The sequence below is a fragment of the Pithys albifrons genome, chromosome 8, assembly GCF_047495875.1.
Source record: "Pithys albifrons albifrons isolate INPA30051 chromosome 8, PitAlb_v1, whole genome shotgun sequence".
Taxonomy (NCBI): Eukaryota; Metazoa; Chordata; class Aves; order Passeriformes; family Thamnophilidae; genus Pithys; species Pithys albifrons.
The window spans coordinates 29,117,749-29,138,468 of NC_092465.1; the positions used below are offsets into that span (position 1 = coordinate 29,117,749).

Here is a 20,720-nt window from a genome sequence, read left to right on the forward strand (position 1 = left end):
AACAAAGTGAGGATTTGGCAACCTTGCAGCAAAACCCTCAAAACCAGTTATTCCTTTTAAATAAAAACAAAAATGAGAAACAGTAACTATTAGAAATCCCACCTGGTGCTTTCTCTGTGTTAATGATGCTTCTTAAATTGCATGTGGGTAAATGGTAATTTTGTCTCACACCATTAAAAACTAATGGAACCCTTGATGATAAGAAATGCCATAGCTAGCTTGTTGGAAAACGTTTAATTAATAAAGTAATAAAATTATTGTAAACTAGTGCAGTTTCACAAAGGATTCAATGGGATATAAAACAGATAAAACATCCTTGAGAGTTGGTACAAGAAATAAATGCTCCTCTATAAAAAACAGCACTATAAACTTGAGCTGGTCTGTGTTATACCGAGCTAACACAAGCTATAATGATAGTAAAGGTATTTGGATGAGCCTTTCATGAGAAGTAGTAGGAAAACCTCCTGACTGCAGACAGGTGTGTTTTCAAGGCGCAGAAGTCAGCACGGCTTTCCCTGTACTGGTGTGGGGCTGAAGGTGATGGCTGGTGGGAGCTGCAGTCCTGTAAGCCCAGGGGAACAATTCTGATGATGTTACGGGGTGTCCCAGAGCCTCCAGAGTCAGGGACACCACCTGCACTGGCCTGAGTGAGTTTTGGGGGAGGCACCATCCCACCCTGCTGCTACAGCCACTTTGCTGTGTAATTTTTGTGAAGCAAGTGGCTGGCAGAGAATGGAGAAGAGAGGTCAGATGCTTTCCTACCCTAGGGAATTAGTGCCAGTGTAGCTGGTTTTCAGCTCCCTGCAGGTGGCCAGCAGGTAACAAGGCAGTGGCACTGCTGCCATTGCTGTGGTACCAGGTGTTTACACATTGGTAGCTTGGTGCCTGGGAATGGCATCCCAGATGCTCCACAGGTGAGAGAAAAAAACACATGGGCAGTGAAGGCAGGTTACTGCTCCTCATTCTGCTGCTGACCCCAGTTTGTACTTCACATCCTCCTGGGTACATTTCCTTGCAAACTTTGGGGGTGGTCTTCTGTAACTGTGATACTGTAAGATAGAGGTTTTCTGCATTACACGAATTGGGTCAGGTACCTCTGGTATGTACATATCCACATACAGGAGCCCGTAAATATCCATTACATGCACACCTCAAATATTTGCAGATGTTTCACTTCAAGATGGGTGTAATCTGTCAGATGCCCAAACTCTTCCATTTAGCCCTAAGACTCAATTTGCACATCTCGCTGACAAGCACCAGCATCTCTATTCGTGAGCAATCAGCATGTGGTGATGGGAGTCTGCAGAAAACAACAGCTGGGAGAAGAGCATACACAGGCAGGTCCTGGATTTCGGGGTGTTGTGAGAGCCAGTCACAGCCCTGGCACCCAGCAGCACCTGTGTAGAACCAGCAATGCCAAGCAATGCCAGTGCTCTGTGATGTGCTACAGACAGACCTGAAAAGTTTTGGGACCAACATGGACCGGTATTTTCCCAAACCTTCAATGACATTTTTCTACAAAGAGCTGAAAATGTTTCTGTATTGGGCTGGCATGCCTTCTTTCCTCCCACATCAGAAGAGTTGATGCTCACACTGGGAAATGAAGGACACTCTGCTATGCTCCTAGTGTGGATGGTTTCTTTTATCAGGACATTGTACAAACAACATCACAGCCATGGTTTCTGTCTTCCTGTGTAACTAAAAAAACCATATTGCAGTATGTACAACTTGTACATCACTGCACCACAAAGGTTAATCTTGTGTTCCTTAGCTGCTTATGGCTTGGTTGTGACGAGGGCATGGTCAGACCTTACTCACAGAAAGTCTGGTCTCCTCACCAAGCCACTGCAGACACTGCTACGCCACTGATGCAGACACAGCTTCTGATTAGCGTTCACAGCAACATCTACTTTTCATTTGAGTGCCTTTAGTTTCCTCAGCAGTTTCCACCTTGACCATTAGTTAGAAGTCACCCTGCTTGATCTCTATTTTTAAAATAAAGAGGGTGTTTTTTTAAAGCACATCATCACCCATAGCCACTGAATTGCCTAGGTGAGATGCCACACCAAGGGGCTTCTTACTTGCTTTGGCCTCAGCACATGGACAGATTGGTGATACAAGACCTTTTCCCCACCCAAGGCATCATCTGCATCTGGGAAAAATACTGTGGTTTCCTCTTGTAGGCATATTTATTTTTGAGGTAGCCTCAACAATGCAGGCTGTTGCTGTTTACTGAGGCAGAGTAAATATGTTTATGGGGCTCCATAATTCAGCCCCCTGGCAATACCAGCAAAGACTTTTGCCTTTCCATGGTGTGTGAGAAATGAAAACATGAGCAGGAGTGCACAGAAGACTGGTATAGCCAAAGCTGGGGTATTTGTTCCCTGGCAAACCGTGGTTGCTCTTGATTTAGCCACAGTTTTCCCAGCTGATGTTTTGCAAACCCAGCAGAAGATTCAGCTTTCAAGGCTGTGAAAGTGAATGCAGGGCTGGAACCCGCCCCTGCTCACACTGGCATGAAGTCAGGCCAAGCCTCCTTCTTTCAGAAGCTGTTGGTTGTTCCAGGACTGTGCTGCTGTGGGGGCAGTTTGGGGATGGAGATTTAATCTTTTATTTTTCCCATATGTCATATGTATGTCTCAGATGATGACAAAATAATAAGTTGGTGGCTGCTTGAAACTTTTTTTTAGCAGCTGTGTTTTTAGAATATTATAATTAACCATCCTTTTGACTTAATCACTTAAAGATTTCTAAAATAACTAAGAGCTTACTGTACCTTCCCTTGACTTGAAGCCTTCCCATGTGGGAACCATGACATTGTTTTCAGGAGGGGAGGGTAGAAGAAGCAGGGCAGAGCTAGAAATGCAGAGGCAAGTTTATCAGTGGAAATTACAGCATACATTACTAAATTTACTGTAATAATTTTAATTTATAGCCACTGTATTAGAAGCAGAAAAAGAGGTGACATGGTATTTAATCTGCAGAATGATTGAGTCACTTACCCTGGATTCATTTTTACACAAATTTAAGTGAAGTAAGTGCAGTATTTGTTGGCAAAAAGAAAGGGTGAACTGTGAGTAAAGGGAAAAATATTTGTTGACTTGCCAGGGAGAAGCACAATTAAAAACTGACTGTTAATAAAGCAAGTGGGACACAGGGCTGTCTCACCACGCAGTTCCTGCGCCTGGCTCAGGTAAAAGCAGAGGGCTGTAGCTCAACAACCCTCTCCTGTGTGTCAATGTTAGGGGGTTTTCTGTTTTTTTGTAAATGACATGTTTTCTTTTGGCAGATGGGAACAAGCCTTGAAGAATAAATTTTTTGGAGGCAAATTGGCTGCCTGGAAATATATGTATTTAGGAACCTGTCGAGTGCTGTGAGTGTCAGCACCACCCCAGCTGAGCCGGCCAGCACCGCTCCACAACTCGCCTGCTGCAGCCTCCCCACAGACCCTGCAAATCCCCAGCCAACCACAGCCAGATCAGAGCAAAAATGACAACTCCAATACAAGATTTGCTTTGGATATTGCTGATATTGCTTTGTGCCTGCCTTATAAAACTTCCCCGTTGGCTATTTCTCCAGTCAGGGGATTTTACCCAGATGAATGAGTTTGCCTCCCTCTCAGCAGCTGCCAAAATCTAACTTATCTGTAAGTGGAAATAATGCTTGGCCTCTGGTCGATCAGAGCCGCAATGCTCTTTACAAGAGGAGGCGAAATAAAACCATTCCCCGTGTTAACAGCTGCGAAAGCCGACGTGCTGAGAGGTTAAGTGATTTGCCGGGTGTGAAGTAGGATGGTGCTGGCTCTCGGGAGCCCTTTTTCGGGAGGGGGGTGGGGATGGGTTACCATGGCCCCGGTCAGCATCACCAGTCCCAGTCCCGCATCAATCCCCATTCCCATGAGGGCACCTAGGCAGGGAGACCAAACACCTGCGATGCGCTTTCCCCCAGACCAGGCATAAGCAAAGTTTTACCAGAAGGAAAAACATATTCTTCAAAAAATCCTCCTAAAATTAGGTACTGAAAGTGGGTGTTGGGTTTTGTGAGCCAGCACCAGTAATAAGTGGCAGCTGGAAAGATTTTTGAACGTCCCAGCAACGCCTAAGAGTTGGGAGGTAAGCAAGGGAAAAGATAGATTAAGCTGGAATCCAGAGACCTTGAAGCCTAGATCTGTGCACATGCCCAGCACAGCCTCTTGTCTGCCTTGGGACGTTTAGGCCTATTTGCTTAACCAACAGAAATGAGCACCTTTCAAGAGCAATTCAGGATGCTCAAATTAGAACCTAAGTATCTATATAGTTCTTCAGTATAGGGAGTGTAGCATATGTTAATACAGAAGAATAGTTGATTTCTAGGAATGTAATATTTATTGCCACTTTATTCAAGGAATGTGCTAGACATGGTGGCTGTATATGGACAGCTACAGGTAATAAAAAAGATACCATAAAAGGCACACTCAAAAATAGGCAGTGTTTTGTAGGGTCGGTAAAACTGATAGCAGCTTCCTAGCAGTGTCTTCATCTCCACACTCACAGTGTGTGTTCTTAACACCTTCCTTCACTGCAAAACTGAAGTATTTAACCCAAAACATACAAACAAATCTGTTATTCTTCTCCTTTATTAACCTTCTGAGTCCTCTGAAATCGCACATGAGAAGAAGGCTCTTCCTTTTTCCTTTGTCTAGTAGAGGTTTAAACTTTATATACAGACATTCACATACATGTAAACCTACACATGTAATCAGGCACATGCAGTTCACTTTGTCTTCTTCTGTATAAATATATATACACATATGTATATCCACAGATATGCAAGCATGTGTGCATATGTGTGCGTACAAAGAGAGAAAAAAAGACGTAGGAAATGAAAGACAAATGTTAGAGAATGATATTCCCAAGCCTTCAAATCCCTAATCATGAGTTTGATGCAATATTTGCCCTAATGGGAAATGATAACTGGCACTATTCCAAAGCAAACCTCGAAGAAAGGAGCAATAAAAAAGGAAAATGCTAGCTTGGCAGTTAAAGAAAGAGGAGCCGAAGCGAGAACTGCTGTCAGAGATAATAAAGAATTAACCACAAACCCCTTTTCTATTAAGCACAAAAAAGGATATTAAAATAACATGCCCCCTCCCTAAATGTTTCAAGGCTTGTGTCATGCTCCTCTGCGCAGCTTCCCCGGGACGTTCCGAGGCGCGGCACTGCAGCTCCGTGCAGCCTCCTCCAGCTCCTTCTCATGCGAGGAAGCCTGTGCCGCTCCAACACACAGCAGCTCACAACCACGCTCCTGGCGTTTTCAGCTTACACAGTATGTTACAAATCTTGCCCTTTCCAGTGAGAGGGAATCTGTTTGTGGCCTGTGACCCTGTGGACCTTCAGGCCCTGGCTGTGATGAAGCAGTTCTGAAGGGTTCCCTCTCCCCTTCCCTTTCCTGGGCACCCTGCTGTACAATGCAGCTTGGCTGCTATGTTATCCATACTGTCCATAGGCACAACATCAGTTAAGCACACAGTGAGTCCCAGAGCCCTGTTTTCTGGTTATAGGAGCAAGCATCAATGTTTTCATCTTCATGTACTTACTACAATTTTTACATTTGTGGCATTTTCTCACTTTAAAAACTACATGTGATAAATTACGCAAAAAGTGCCACAGATCTGGGACAAAAAACTGGTTCAAAAGAATCATATCAAGAGCTGTTAGGTAAAGGAGAGAAGAAAACAGAAAGGAGTGCTATGAGTCAAGAGGTCCTTTTCCATCTAGTGTCCCCCCTAGGAGCCTCTTGGGACATCCAATAATGTTAGTAACAAATAGAGGTGCTGCTCCCAGTGTGTGTGTGTGTACCTTGGATGCCCTAATGCAGTGCTCTACAGCCAGAGACACGCTGAAGGGCCCCTAATCAACACCATTTCTGTCAGGTCACATGATGTGCAGGGTTCCAGTAACTAATTTTGCACATTTTATCATTACCCAAACTATAAAAAACAGCAAAATCCAACATAAATATCCCCTGAAATTTTCACCTCAACTAAAAAGTAGATTTTACCGTGGCAGTTTTAGCTTTGCAAAAGTGGTACTCAGAGCACTGCAGACACAACAGGCTGAAGCTGCCCCTTTATGTCAAGTCAAAGAAACCTTCAATAATCTTTTATTTCAAAGATATTTATGATCTAGCTTTGGTTCATTAGCACATTAGAAGGCATTAATGACACAGAGTAATGAAAAGTAACAGCTCCTTTGGTACTTTCTTATTATCTGGGTCTTTAATATGCAATTTCACAAGAGCTAGATTAGCAGCATTTTGTAGAGCTGGTGCTCACTTGTGCATTAAAAGTGCCCCAAACCCAAAATGGCACAAGCCAAAAAGGTGAACATGCAGTAAAAGGAATCACTAAAAGTTTATCATAAATGTCAAATGAAGCATATCTGCCAGTAAGAGCTTATTTTAAAAAAAAACAGTGTGTAGATTGCATTGCTCTTAGCCACTACAAGGGTAGAGCTTCAGAAGGAAAAGAAAAAAAATGCCCATGTGTACATGTGTTTAAACCTAAACATCTTGCTCTTTTAGGCTTCTAAAACTCTTTGTAAAGGAGGTATAATCCACAACTCAGGAAACTACTAATGTAATCTATGTTTCAGAGAAAAAAATCAAAACTTCTTTTCTGAGCTATGTCCATGAGAAAAGCAGAATTAAATATCAGCTGCTTTTATCTGAGTGCCTAAATTTAAAAACACTTAAACAGAATTCTACCAGCTATTAAATAAAAGCCCATTGTTTGTCTGCCAGTACCAGTCTAGGTTAATTTCTACACTGAACTTAAAAAAAAAATTAAAAAATCAAAAAAAGAAAAGATCAATAAAGGTGTAGGTGGAGAGGTTTAAAAAATAACTACTGGAAATGGTGAGCCAAGATTTTTGGAACAACTTGTCTCTGCCTGAGGTACAGGCACGCTGGTTTTTAGATCAGTCACCTACAACTGTGGTGTCATGAAGTGGAAAAATACCACTGAGAGTAATTTTTAGCAGAGAACACCAACAGCTCCTCTCATATTCACATCCAGTGAAACTCCATTCCAGTTAGATTCATTGGCAAATTCTAAATTCTTATTTGATTTATCAATCACAATTTTATATTGTTAATTCATAAGTTCATTAGACAAATCTATCCCTCTAAGGTAATCACTTAAGGTACTGTTGGCATGTGAACATGCACAAATGGATAATTCTTAATGACCTTCCAAGCTGACATATTTTTGGCATCAATTTTCTGTATCCTAATTTCAAGTTGCCTCTCTGGTGTTATTGTAGGGCTGACTTCACTTCAGAGTCAAGGAGGACTTACAATTGGAGGTCATTAATAAGATTGTTCCCATCAGATATCAGCAGAGCAAGGAACAATTAAAATTATTTCCTTAGATAAATTCCCTGTGTTTCCAGCTGGGAAAGTCAGTAAGCAGTCCTCTATTTCAATAGCACTGGAGGAAAAAATGTTTGACCAGATTTGTGACTTTTTCAGTATTTCCAGTCAATACTTTTTACCCTGCAGATGTTTGGTTAAAAAAAGAATGGCAAGGAGGTTGGAAGGTTCCTTCCAACCCAAACCATTCTATGATTCTGTGAAATGAAATAGGGATCATTCAGGCTGCTCTTCTGCCAGCTGGTCTGCATGTTGCCCTTCCACGAGGCCAGGGCAATATCACTGATTTTCTACTGCAGGTTACCACAGTACAGGTGAGCCACAGACCAATGTAGGTATGACATATCCATCTATTGCAGGTGTCTGATGGACAAGCTCACCCTCTTTAGACCTGAAGACCAACCATTACTGGCTGTGCTTGCCAAGTTTGCACAGTTACAGAGGGATCAGGTCAACTACCAGAAAATGCAAGAATGTTTTCCATATTCTCAATCTGATAGATGGCATTTGCCCAGTTGAATGACCCTTATTCACTGTGATACCCAAACTCCAGAAGACTGCAGACCAATGGTATCCCCACTGAGGCTGTTTGGTCTTTCTCTCCATCCTCAGCCTCATACTGTTACTGCTGTTACTGCTGTTCAGCCATGAGAAGGGGGGAGGAGGTGGGGGGGGAAGGCATTTTCTTAAACACAAGGTGTCTGGGGTTGCCAGCATTTCCACAGTGCTTCCCAGAGCAGATGCAGACATGGAAAGGGCAATTTCTGGCATTTCCCAGAGTCTACAAGAGACAGGATGAAGAAATATGGGTAGAAAAATGTGATGGAGACACAGTGTCACTGTCCATTGAGGTTTGGCAGTTGGCTTCCACAGATTAGGAGACAGGCTGGACAGGGACTGAGGCGGGACAGGAGAGAAAAGCAAAGAGCACTCCCGCAGGTGATGGCAAACAGGACTGGCAGCCCCTCATGAAGGAGCCGCTGGGGCTTGGGGTGCGGGGTTGCAGTAGAGGCTGGAAGGTTTGTGCAGGCAGCCTGCGTCCTCTGTGCCCAGCTGCCACCCAAAAGTGGAAGAAAAGAGTTTGCATCCCTTCCTCAAAAGCACAGCTCGGGTTGCAAATCCAAATGTATGGGCAAAATGTAAATGCATTGTGACAAGCTGTACAGGGAATCAAAACAAGGAACAAGGAGCGTATGTTTCTTTTAGAGAAATGTCCTTTATCTCACAGGCAGAACGAAGCGTGTGGCATTCAAATGTTAAGATTTTTACACACTTTCATGAAATACTAAAGAGAAACAAAAAAAAAAAAAAAAGAAAAAGAAAAAAGAAAGCAACAAGAAAATAACCCAAGTCCATGTCACTTCTCAGCTAGTTTGGTTATTGCTGCTCCTGAGTACTGTAACATATGCACTTTCCCTTTTGAAAATGTATCAAAGTTGTTATTTTGGGGGTGGGATAAACTCTTACCCATGCATATCTTATGTTTTGAAGCCAAGAATGCTTAAGAACCTGCTCTGGATCTGCACATCAGATGCATAAGTGATTAGTGACAAGTGACACAGAAACAGAGAATGTGCTGTGTTACGATGAATAATAAACACGCGCAATTTATGCAGGCAGAGCGAGCGAGGAGATGGCATCCTGCACTTTTTCCATATAAATAATGTGAATCTCTCAGCAATGAAGCCAGGCCGACCAGGGGGTTTCTGCAGCCTGCCAGCCACGCAAGATATCCGGCAGGACACAGTGGGGATGGGCAAGGAGGGGTCACCCACCAACAGGGCTGCTCCTGGTTGCTTGTGGGTCATCACAGAGTGAACTTTAGGAAATTAATAGTCTCTCAACTGGAATCAACACAGGAATAAGATTCTTAGTGGGCAAAATTTTTCTATCTCTGGGAGAAAGGAGCTTTTGGGTAAATGAAAAAAACCTCAATGAAAAATATTCACGTGATTTTCTGTTTTCTGGGTTTGTGGTGGGCATCGCTGCAGTGATAAGATTAGTGGTGCCTATGTGAAAAAAGAATTTTTTTGAACTAACAAACTTGATTTTAAATGAAGTTCCTCCAGGAAAGGTGAGCACATGGCCCTGGGAGACTGTCAGGGCTGAGAAGAGCTGGCAGCAGCATTTTCTGAAGGGTCATGGTGTACCTGGTGGGCACCTTACCACTCTTGCATTCTCCATTAGCAAAACCATATATAAACCTGAAAAAAAACCAAAGGCCAAAGCCAGCCAGACATTCATCCTTAGCCCAGTTCTTGTGTTTTACTCTTGTGTGCAGACACATCTTCCCATAGTCCCACATCCCTCAGCCTCACATTCAGCCTGCAGGACAGTCCCAGACTGGACACATGGCCTTCTGCAACATCCCCACTTTGTCACCTTCTTTCCCCTCCCCCTTGCTGTCCTCCCACAAATAAGCTATCTTTCAGGGAAAAGAGAAAGACATAATTTTTTTAATTAAAAAAATGTCCACCTGCTACTTAACTCTGCACATTTTTTCCTGGCTGTCCTGGCCTGCCAACTCTGAGCAAGCTTTTCTCTTTCGTTTTTACACTCTCTCTACACTTCCAGAAATGTACGCACTTGGATAAAAGTAGAACTGAGAGGGGAAAATGCATATTCTGTTCAATAAAAAAAAAAAGTTGAAAAAGTGTCTAAAAGATGGATGTGCAAAGAAATCATACCGTACTTTAACTCCGAGTTCGAGTTATATAAACTGTACTGTGGTAATTACCAAGCTCCTCCAGATTAATAAACAATTACCATAGTAACTACACCATCATATGAAACCTATTCTCATGAATTTTTAAAGCATAAATGGAAATACAGGCCGGTTGAAAAAGTCTCCTATTTATTTTGTTCCTGGAAAACAAGGCAGACAGATCCATTAAAGGATCTCGTCAAGTTATTTCTTCCTCCGCTGGTTCCTGCAGCCACACTTCGGACAAGTGCCATATATTATGTACTAACTAGGAAAGTCCATTATGTGGCATCGGGCCTTGGGCTGGCAAGTGGTGGGGCTGGCCTTGCACCCCACTCCTCTGGCAGCCCCTGTGCCCTCATACCTTGTTTTCCCAGAGGGGTTACGTGACATGGTGCACCTTTTTATTTGTCAAAATTCAAGGGGTTAGTCAGGACAGCACATTGTTCCTGCTTGCCCACTAGGCTCTTTTTATATTTTTTATGTATAATGTGTGCAAAAACATTTCAGGGTGATGTTGCATGACTACACACAGGAAAGGCATCTCCATCAAATATTTGATAAGCCAACTAATGTGAGACAATGCACACATCCATATCTAACTTTCCACAGCGTGGTGTGCCTTATTTCCAGCATATCCACCAGTGTTCCACCAGGCTGACCCTACTGCAGGGCACATCACAGCCTATTTTCCATATGTGGGAAAATCCAGCATGAGCTGCTCTTGTGCCAGTTTCTTGCACCCAGGGCCACACCAGACACGCGCGTTCAGCCACCAGGGAAGGGCTCTCTGCAGTCCCTGTGCCTCTGAGTGGTCTCACGCTGCTGGGAGGAGGCAATGAGGATTTGTGAGTGCTCTGGCAGAGCAGCAGTAAACCAGGGGCGGGCTCCTGTTCTGTGTAAACCAGCAACATGGACCCCCCAGACACCCAGTAGGACGGGTGTCTCAGTTTGGTGTTGCCTTTTCCCGCAAAGCCTGAGCAAAGCTGCTCCTCACTACTCCCCTGTGCTCCTCCTGCCTCTGAGCATCTCCTGCTAAAACGTTCCCAAACACAGGAGGCATTGATGTTTAAAAGCAGTCTATAAGATGCACCTAAGACCATTTAAAAAAAAAAAAAAGTCTTTCTCCTTCCCCGATATCAACTCTTGTATTATTAGGCTATCATAGACAGAAATTTGGTTTGAAAGCTCACACTAGTATTTCGGAGCTTTAACACAGCTGAGCCTGGATTTACCGCGCTTTGCAATTTGTTTTTTAAAAAAGAAAACATATCAAAGTGACAAGTAACGAGATTATATATCAACCTGTTGATAATTCTGACAGGAAAACTGAAAAGCAGACCTGAGTTAAAAAATACTGTTCAGCATTTGCAATAACAGTCTAAAACAAGAGGTGAGACTTCTATGCTTCGTGAGCTGCTTACTTTTGATAATTTTGATGAGCTGAAATAATATCCCCCGTTTTTCAAGAAAGTGTTTTTTCAGACACTCTGAGAGTTAAGAAAGTCATTAAATCCTTGTGGATTGAAGGTAGAAAAATAAATTGTATGTATTTTAGACTTTGAATGATCTTCCTATAGCAATTTTCAGGGAAAAAAAACTATGAAGAATTCTGCAATTTTAATCTCCTCAGTAGCTTCCCATTACTAAACAAGCAGAACACCACAGTACAAATGTGGATGTTACATGTCATCTTGATCTGCTGCTTTTTTCTTTCATTAAAGCTTTAATGCAGCAATTATGGCTACGTTGCCCTATAAAAAAAGGGAAAGGCAGTTTACTTTAAAAAGTGAAATTGCATAGCCTACTATTTAATTATACACAAATGTAAATGGCCTATTTTTCCATAACTGGTTATTACAGCACTGTTTTACTTTCTGAGTTTTCACAATCTCTAAAACCTACAACGCTTCCTGCTATATAATTGTTTTGCTACATTATTGTTTTCATCTTATTTTTTCTTTTAATGTGAGTGCAGCGGGATAAATCTTGGTTTTAAGCCAGCCAGTACTTCATCTACTTAAGCTTTTATAGATGAAGATTGCTGTAATTATCAGAATACCCGCTTATTTCTGAAGTATTATCTTGGCAACCTGCTGGCATTTACAACCAATTAACAAGCTTTGCCCATTAGTTGCATAAGGGGTATCACAGAGTAAAGCCATTGTGTGCTAATTTTCTATTTTAGATAATCAGTTTGGCCATCCAAAATGGAAAGGGGAAGAAAAGAAAGGTTTGACACCCAGTGGCAGACATGTAAAAATGACTACATGCTTCCCTGAGACAAAGGTATCCAGCAACTGCATGATTGCTTCACTGTCGTCACCACTGGGTTTTAAGTATTTATTCCCTTTGTCTCTTTTGGAAGAGAAAATAGAAAGTACAGCTTCAGCAAAGTAATCATGTCCTCTTTTTATTTTTTAAACAGACTGGCTTCTCCCTCTGTCATCATGGGCTTGTAATTTCACCAAATTGAACAAGTGTTAAACACGATTTCCAAAAAAAAAAAAAAAAAAAAAAAAAAGAAGAAGAAGAAGAAGAGTAAGCAATAGAGAAGACAACCTGTCTGCCAGTGGAAGTTACAGCTTTCCTCTCCCATTACGGGGCCGAACAGAGCCCTCATGCCAAAGGCAGCCCCTCCCTCGCGTCGCTGCACCGCTCTCGGTTAAAGCCACGTGCAGGCTGGGGTTAACCAGGCGCCGCTATGAGCAAATGGGCTCCGGCCGTCCTTCAGCCCCCGCTGCTGCGCTGCTGCCAGACCCACCAGTCTCCTCCTTGCCCTGGAGCTTTCTGGACAACGGGGGCATCAACCCCAGCACGATGCTGGCTCGAACATTAATGCTGGGCACTTCTACCTGGGGAGAGGGGAAAAAAAATCTGAGAGAGTCTGGGTGATTTTTTTAAGCATTAATCTTTGGTTAAGGCACTCTTTGCTTTCCCTGCTCCGGGTGCAGAGCAGGGAAGATGCATCGCTGTGTCGGTGCCCTGGGCAGGAGAATGCTCCTGGCTGTGCCCACAGAGCTGCATCTTCACAGCATCCCCTGAAGTATTCATCACTCATCCCCACTTGACACACCTCCAGAAGCTGCCCATGAGGGACCAGCTTGGTTTTGCTACCCCATCCACACAGCCTTTGGTTGGGTCCTGTCTCGAGCACGGCCACCACACACCAAAGCTGGCACACAGTGGAGCAGGCACAGCTTGCTGCACTGCTCTGCACATGGCCATCCACAGTCCCCGCACCACACCAGCCCCTGCCTCCACGTTCCCACCCTATCCCAGCTGCCCAACCAGCAACAGGCATGAGGCTCGGGCTTCTTTGATCTCCCACTGACGCCAAGCCATGAGCTTGACCCTACACATCTCTATCCCTTCTGCCTGCAGCAGCCAGGACCATAAGGGCTTCCTCCCTGCCAAGGCTTGTCCCACACTGCATGGCCATGGGAGAGATGGGGGTCCCAGACACTGCCCAGGGAACCTCAAGGTAAATAACAATGATGAAATGATTATGCTGGAGGCATCAGGGCTTACCCATTTAATTGTATATAAAATTAGACGTTAGACCTGGTATAGATGCCTACATTTTGTAATAAGGATAGGAACTAATCAGCTTAAAGATGAGCACAGTCTTTAAGGCATGGTTAGATCCCATTTACTCCATTGAACACAACGGGTGGATGGTTCAAGCTGTAAAATGGTTTTATAAAATGTAGCAAACTGTACAATGACATGTTTTATTTGTCTCCTGTGGTTTAGATTCATATTTTGCTTTAGCATACGTTAAACAAAATTAAGACTATGATTACGCTAAGAGGATCCAGCCAGTAAAGACAGAAAATGTTGAACTCCTCAAAATCATAAAGAATTGTCAACTGTGCAATTAGTAAAGGGTGAACATATACAATGAAATCTATTAAGCCATAAATGAATGAGAAAAATGTGGTACTTGGCAACTTAATGTGTATATTTGTCTTAATTATTTCAAATTAATTGGTATTGGCTAGAATCATTAGAAAATTTATGATTTAAGAAAGGTGCAGCATTCACTCTTATAAAGTGAATCAAGTTAAATAGCCAAACTATTTTAAAAGCATTTAGACTACTGAAAAGGAAGAAAGAAGAAGAGTTGAAGAGCGCAGAGGACAGCTCCGAGCTCTTCACAGCCTGTCTCCTGTGATGCTGCCCCAGGCTTGAGCACCTTGAAGCCCCTCCACTGCTGGCAGGGAGCACAGACCAACCCTCTCTCCTGCCACTTCCAGCAACATGAGAGCTCACAGGTGTCCCCTTTTTGGGCATCTCCAGATAGTTTTCCACCCAGACCCAACCCAGACTCACAACTGCTCACAGCCCTTGCAGTGGGACAGCATGCCATCAGGCCATGCACCACCAGCAGAAGGCTGTGATGTTCCTCCTCTGCATGGTCATGAGAAGATCATTATTGAAAAAAAAAGGTGGCTTTCTTCCAGTCCTTTACTCCTGAATGACCCTTCAGAGATGCAGCTTATCCCTGCTAAAGGAAAACATTTTTGTGAATGGCTCTTAGGTATTATACAACTGCCATTCCAGTGTAGCAGTTTGCCCAGAGGTGGCTGAGTTGCACTGCATGCCCAGTCTCTGCAGGCAACAGAGTGATGTCCTGCAGAGGTGCCCCCGTGCCTCCCTGGAGGAGCCCTCTCCAGCTGCCTGCAGGGCCCCCTGGCACAGCTCCTGGCACCAAAGGGCCAGTGGGCACTGCAGAACACCACTGCCAGTTGTCAGGCTCTGCATTGTCTCCTTGGGGTGGTGGCAGGGTACTACAACGAGGCAAAGATAGGAACTGAATGAGGCAAAGGGTATTGCCCAAAAGTGACCATCTCAGAAAAGTCAGTATGTTTTTTTCCTGATATTTTGTAAATTAAAAGTTTCTATTTACTGCTCTAAAATGTGATTTGGAGATCACTTGCAGTCACATTTCATTTCCTTTTCAGAATAAAGATGGTAGATACAAGAAGGTATGCCCTTTTTCCCAAGTTTCTGATTTTCTAACATGAAAGGAAACCTGTGTTTTAGGGTAGTTTCTTTCAAAGTCTCAGGTGAAAAAGCAGTTATTTGCCTAGTTCTAATTAAGCCATTCCCAGTCAATATTAGTGTACCCTCATAGCCTTACCAAGATGATGACAGGGCAATTGAAAAATAGGTGAGTGGAAAAATTCTCCCCAGGGAAATGAAACCGTACACAAATTCCTGTTATGTGTTCTGCATCTGCAAGGAAGGAGACACTTTCCTCCAGGACTCTAATCTCCATCACTAATATTATTATTAAATATTTACGTACCACCCTAAGTTTGCATGACACTACAGAGATAAAAGATGCTCTCTTTACACTGAAGATCTTACAGCCTACGTCAGACAGAGAAAGCAAAGTTAGAAGGAAGAAGACATGATGAAGATTTAGAAAAGGATCTAATACTGGTGACCCAAAAGCATTTTTAGATTGTAACAACACCTGGGACTCGGGCTGAGGAAATCTCATGGCATCGGGGCCCATTTTGCTTTTAGTAGCCATCTGATCTCCTTTCAGACTCACAGTGTTCATGTGGACCTATTTCTCCACAGCTTTGACCCAAACAAAGTAAATAATGGCATCCGGTAACCTCTAGAAAAATATCTTTTTTGCCTGATTTATCTAAGGAGAAGTCAGGCTGCAAGAGTTCAGCAGTGCAGTCTTCCGGGCTGCACAAGTGGAAGACCTGTGTACTGCACCACTGAACTGAAAAGGGAAGTAAGAATTGCTCGGTCCTTCAGCTTGGGTTTCCTTGGGGTAATTTTGATTAATTCCCTCACTTCATTTTCATTTCTGATAGTGCAACTAGAGAGCCACAATGAATCAGCCTTCCCTGTCAGACACACTGGGCTGGGGTGGCTCTGGCCTTTAGCTGGGCCTGAAGAGACACAGCAGCAGGAAATCAAAACAGTGAAGGTGGAGAAAGGGAGATACTCAGCACAACTTTACTTGCTCAGGGCATGGGGCAGGCACATACCCAGCAAAGTACAAGGAATACATTTCTGCAGGAATGATGCTAAAAGGAGGAGGGTTAACACCCTTTCTATAAAGTCAGTAAAATAATTTAATGTGGATACTGTTACCTTGGGTAGCCAAGACAAGCCCAGTATTAGGCTGCAGTAGGAGGATGCTCCTCTTCAGCCTCCAGGCACGGAGGGGAGCTGACAGCCCCAGCAGGAGCCAAGCCCACTCTGCAGCTCTCCCTCTGCAGTGCTGCTCCCAAAACTCCCCAGTGTGGGGGGGACTGCTCAAACAACTGCAGCAAGGGCAAGGCCACCTGGCCTAGAGACAGCAAGTGGCAATCAAAGAGGGGAGGTCCTGGCACCACCACCAGAGAAGGTCCAGGCACCCCAGTTCAGGTGGAAAGACCCCTTCTGGGTCCCCATCACCCACATAGTATTTTCATTCACAAATTTTGTGATCAAAAAGAAGACTTTTTCTGCCTTTTAAATTTTTTACAGGAATCATAGCCTAATAAATGACAATGACAGATTTTCCTGGGTTTCCTAGAAAATGCACATTTGTCAACCGACCTGAGGCGCTGTGCAGACAGAAGCAGCAGAACACATCAGATCCCCTGAGACAACAACAGGCAGGACATGTAGGGCAGAAGTGCAGTCCAAGACATACAGCAACACAGATCTGCAGGCACACTCTTGCACACGTACACACACATACATATGCACATACACACACACACACACACACACATATATATATATAGATATAGATATAGATATACACACATGGTCCTAGCAATTCAGTTAGATTAATTTGCTTTGGCTAGTCCATTACTTTTCTTGTATAGTACTTAAAGAATCAGGTTAAGCCTTCTGCATTAGATACGCAAACAATGCTCCTTTACCTCCACATGGGTGTTGTGAGACTTTAATTAATGTTTGTAAAGTGCTTTTAGATCCCCAGAAGAAAGGCACTATAGAAGTGTGTAGTCTGATTATTTCATAGCATACAAAAGTAGAGGTGAAAAGAAATATTCTCCTCCTTACACATAAAACTACTGATCTCAACTCCTGCATTTAAAAAACCCCAAGATGTTAAGAAAGAAAAGAATTCTGGCCATGAACCTACTTCAGGCTTCCCCTTTGCCTTTTTCATCTGATTTCTGGTTGAGTGAAATAATAAGCTATTGTATTGCTGTAAACTCTTTGTAAGTAGATTTGACTAAGACAACAGAGTTCAGTGCCAGCAGCTACTCTGATCATTCTTTTAAATGGAAATTTACCGTCTGCTGCATCACATGGAAAAAATATAGAACTATTTTTCACAGCTTGTTCACTGAACAGATTATTGGAGGGAAGAAAAAATAAAAAGACTTCATTTTCTACAGATCCCAAATCTCAGTGTAGAAAGTCTTGGCAATTTCCTTTTGAGAGGAGACAGATTTCACTTTCACATTGATTTAACAATGAGAAGTGCGTCCAAAATGAGGGTCTGATTCTGAGCATTTAACTGGTTAGCCATAGCTGACTCCATAGCTTATCTATGGGAGCAAAATTACTCACATCCATAAGCCTATGTAGGATCTGGTCCTAATATAGAATCAGTTCTTGATGTCATCAAATCTTTTTTAACGGCATCTTGTGTTACATTTAATTTATTTCACATGGCCTCATAAAATAAGATAAAAGCTTGTAAGTCTAAAAGTCGTATTAAAAGGATAGAAAAAAACATCCTACCATGTATTCATGTTTATTAAGTATTATCTTCAAGCAACTCACATAGTTTTAACTCCAAAATTTCCAAATTGTTTCTAATCCTATCAGCAGTCATCAAGAGCTGCCAGCACACAAAGTAAACAGATTACAGCACACCCGCTTTTTGGAGTTTTTGGAGAAGAAACTCCTTCCCAAAAGCTCTCTACAGACAGGTTGTCCCTTTTAGCTCATGTTAGCGGCACAAAGCTTTACAAAAGTGCCTTTCCTCTCACTTGGACAGGGCATGGACAAAGGATGTCCTTCCCCTGCCTGGTCCTGGGAAGTACAGCTGTGTGGTTTAACTTTCAAACTTAGCCCAAAAAGCTCCAGGATGACAGGCATGAGAAACATCAGCTTGTGCAAAGCATGGTTTAATCTAACAGTGGCCTAAAGAATGCAAAAGCAACACTCCCATTCATCTGTTCTTTAATATAGAGAAAAACTTCAGACAGAAGAACATCTTTGGGGCCAAAAAGGCCTCATCCTTCTAAATGGAGCTTATGGAGTGCCTCCCCTCCACACTGGAAGTGTGCTTTCTGCTGCAGTCCCAGGAGGCGAAGGACAGGACTCCAGGATTTAGGGTGAGCTCACCCTAAGCTCAGGGTACATGGCAGGAGGTCCCAGGAGGCATGCTTGGCAACCTCTGGCATGTGAAAGGGAAAATAGGACCATGGGTGTAACTTGACACCCACAAATTTCCCACAGAAAGGAGGCTCCTTTTTTTGAGGGACAATGTTTCTTGATGCTGGGAGATAGGCGGATTCAGGGATGCAAGTCAGGGGATGAATCCTGGTCTGCCTTTAGGGCTCCTAAAGGTATGTATGCATCTGGGCTGTTGGGTGCTCCTCCAAGGCTGGCAGTGGGCCAACCAATTGCCAAATGGGGCACCTTCCTATTCACAGTACAGGTCCTTTACTTGTGCGAGTGTATAACAGAGTTTATTATAAAAGTGTCTCAGAGCGTGTCAGTGACCTTAAAGAGCTATTGGCAGGAGTACTTGTTTGCCAACAAAAAGAAACAAGGTAAAAATAAAAATTTCTCAGTATTCTGGTGTATGAGGTAAGACAATGTTCCATTAAAAAAACAAACCATGAAACAAGTAAAAGCACACACGCACAGACACAAACCACCCGCTCTTTTTGTCACCCACATTTCCTTAGTCTGTCAATTATAATCATTATCATAAGAAAATGATGAGGTCTTACCTGATGCTGCTGCTAGCAAAATGGTTTCACTACCGGAAGGCCATCACAGACTGACAGTGGTTTAGGAACCAGCAGCAGACCCACTGCCTTTCCCCCAGGAAGCACAAGCCAGAGGCAAACCCAAGGGCAATGCAGTAAACAAACACTGTGCTTCCAACCTAAGCCTTGGAAAAGAAAAGTTACTTTTGATGAAGTAAAAGGATTCCTGAGGACAACTTTCAGTAAAGATAAACTTTAACCATGATCTGACATGACAGTCAATAAATAACTTCAAGATAATCGCACGTACCTCTTTGGTAGGCAGTGGTCTAACCCAGGCAGAGATGCTTTTAGAACATGGCTGTTCTCACCAGCCCTTGATGTTTTTCTTGCGATCCAGGCAACATCCACATTGAAAAACCTACGCCACAGCTGTCAGGGCTTCTCTCCAGCAGATAATTAAATTCCATTGTGACAAGTGAGCTCAAGTTTAGTGACACCATCCCTGCCAACCAAACAAGAACAAGAGCCATCAGCTGCATAGTTGCTGATCGCTTTGCTGAAAGAAGAGGTGCCTGCAGTACTTACCAGCATTCTCTCAGGGTAGGTGCTCAGCCCCCAGGACATACCTGACAATAACATGAGTAGTCTCAAGGGATGATTGCGTTTGGATCAGTGTGCTTACCAGGAAGGCCTGGCAAAAGTGGAGCAAGTCAACAAGTTTGAAGGACATTCAAGATCTTTTCCAAACCAGAAAAGATGCATGGTTGCATGGTTGGCTTGCAAAAGATGAAGCCATTAGTGTTTTCTCCTATGGATTGCCCTCTCAAGTTGCTCTTTTGGGTAAAGGGCTTATTTTTCCCATCATATGCACATCCCATATTTTTGCAGATATGTCTATTGTCCTTAGAATATAGCTTTCAAACTTAGCTTATCCATCAAAAATCAGACCGCACATTAGCTAGTACCTATTTAACTCCCTCATAACTACCTTTACACAGCTATCTTGGTCATATGTAATTCTAGGCTAATTATTGAACTATCCAGTTTGAAACATAGCTAGAGGAAAACTGCATTTTTTTCCTCACAAGAGAAGAATATCACTTCTCTTCTAGCACTCCAGAGAGACTACCCCAGTTAATAAAGGGTGACCAGGTCTCACTTTTAAGAACAGCATAAGCCATATCTGTTTGCTTACTTTGCTCATTGCTCAAGTGTTTAAAGCTAGTATTTACACTGCAGTAGCTCCACAGAGGCTAGTGGGATATCACAGTTACAGAGGCATACATCTGCCTCGGACATGCTGTGCCAGCCAAAGAACAGCTTAGAGCACACCCAGTCTCCAAAGTCTCAACCAGCACCCAGGAAGAGGTATATCTGGCACCAGGAGATTACTGCTAAGCGGTGGCCAGAAAATGCAGCGCATTTGAGCAGGAAATTAAACCTGACTTGCCCATAGCCTCAACGAATGGCTCAAATCAGCCATGTGCCATCAGTGTCTAGAAGTCTCTCCATCCCCTCTGAAAACTGAAAACTAGCTCACACTTTCTGATTCAAAGCTGACTGCCCCAGTCTGTGAAACGTCATCATTGGCAGCTGGACAGAGTGGTCTGAGGCTTGACAGCACCTAAATACTGGGTGTAGAAACTTAAAATCATGGCTAA

General features: G+C 43.2%; 1 long non-coding RNA gene across 1 annotated transcript in view; it reads right to left on the reverse strand.

Annotated features, from left to right (window-relative positions):
• LOC139675198 (uncharacterized) overlaps window positions 1-19,250 on the reverse strand; it is a 45,979-nt gene extending 26,729 nt beyond the window's left edge. Inside the window, exon 1 of the long non-coding RNA XR_011698449.1 lies at window positions 19,078-19,250. This is a non-coding gene — a long non-coding RNA (uncharacterized lncRNA). The remainder of the gene's footprint in view (window positions 1-19,077) is intronic.
• Between the last annotated feature and the right edge of the window lie 1,470 nt (window positions 19,251-20,720).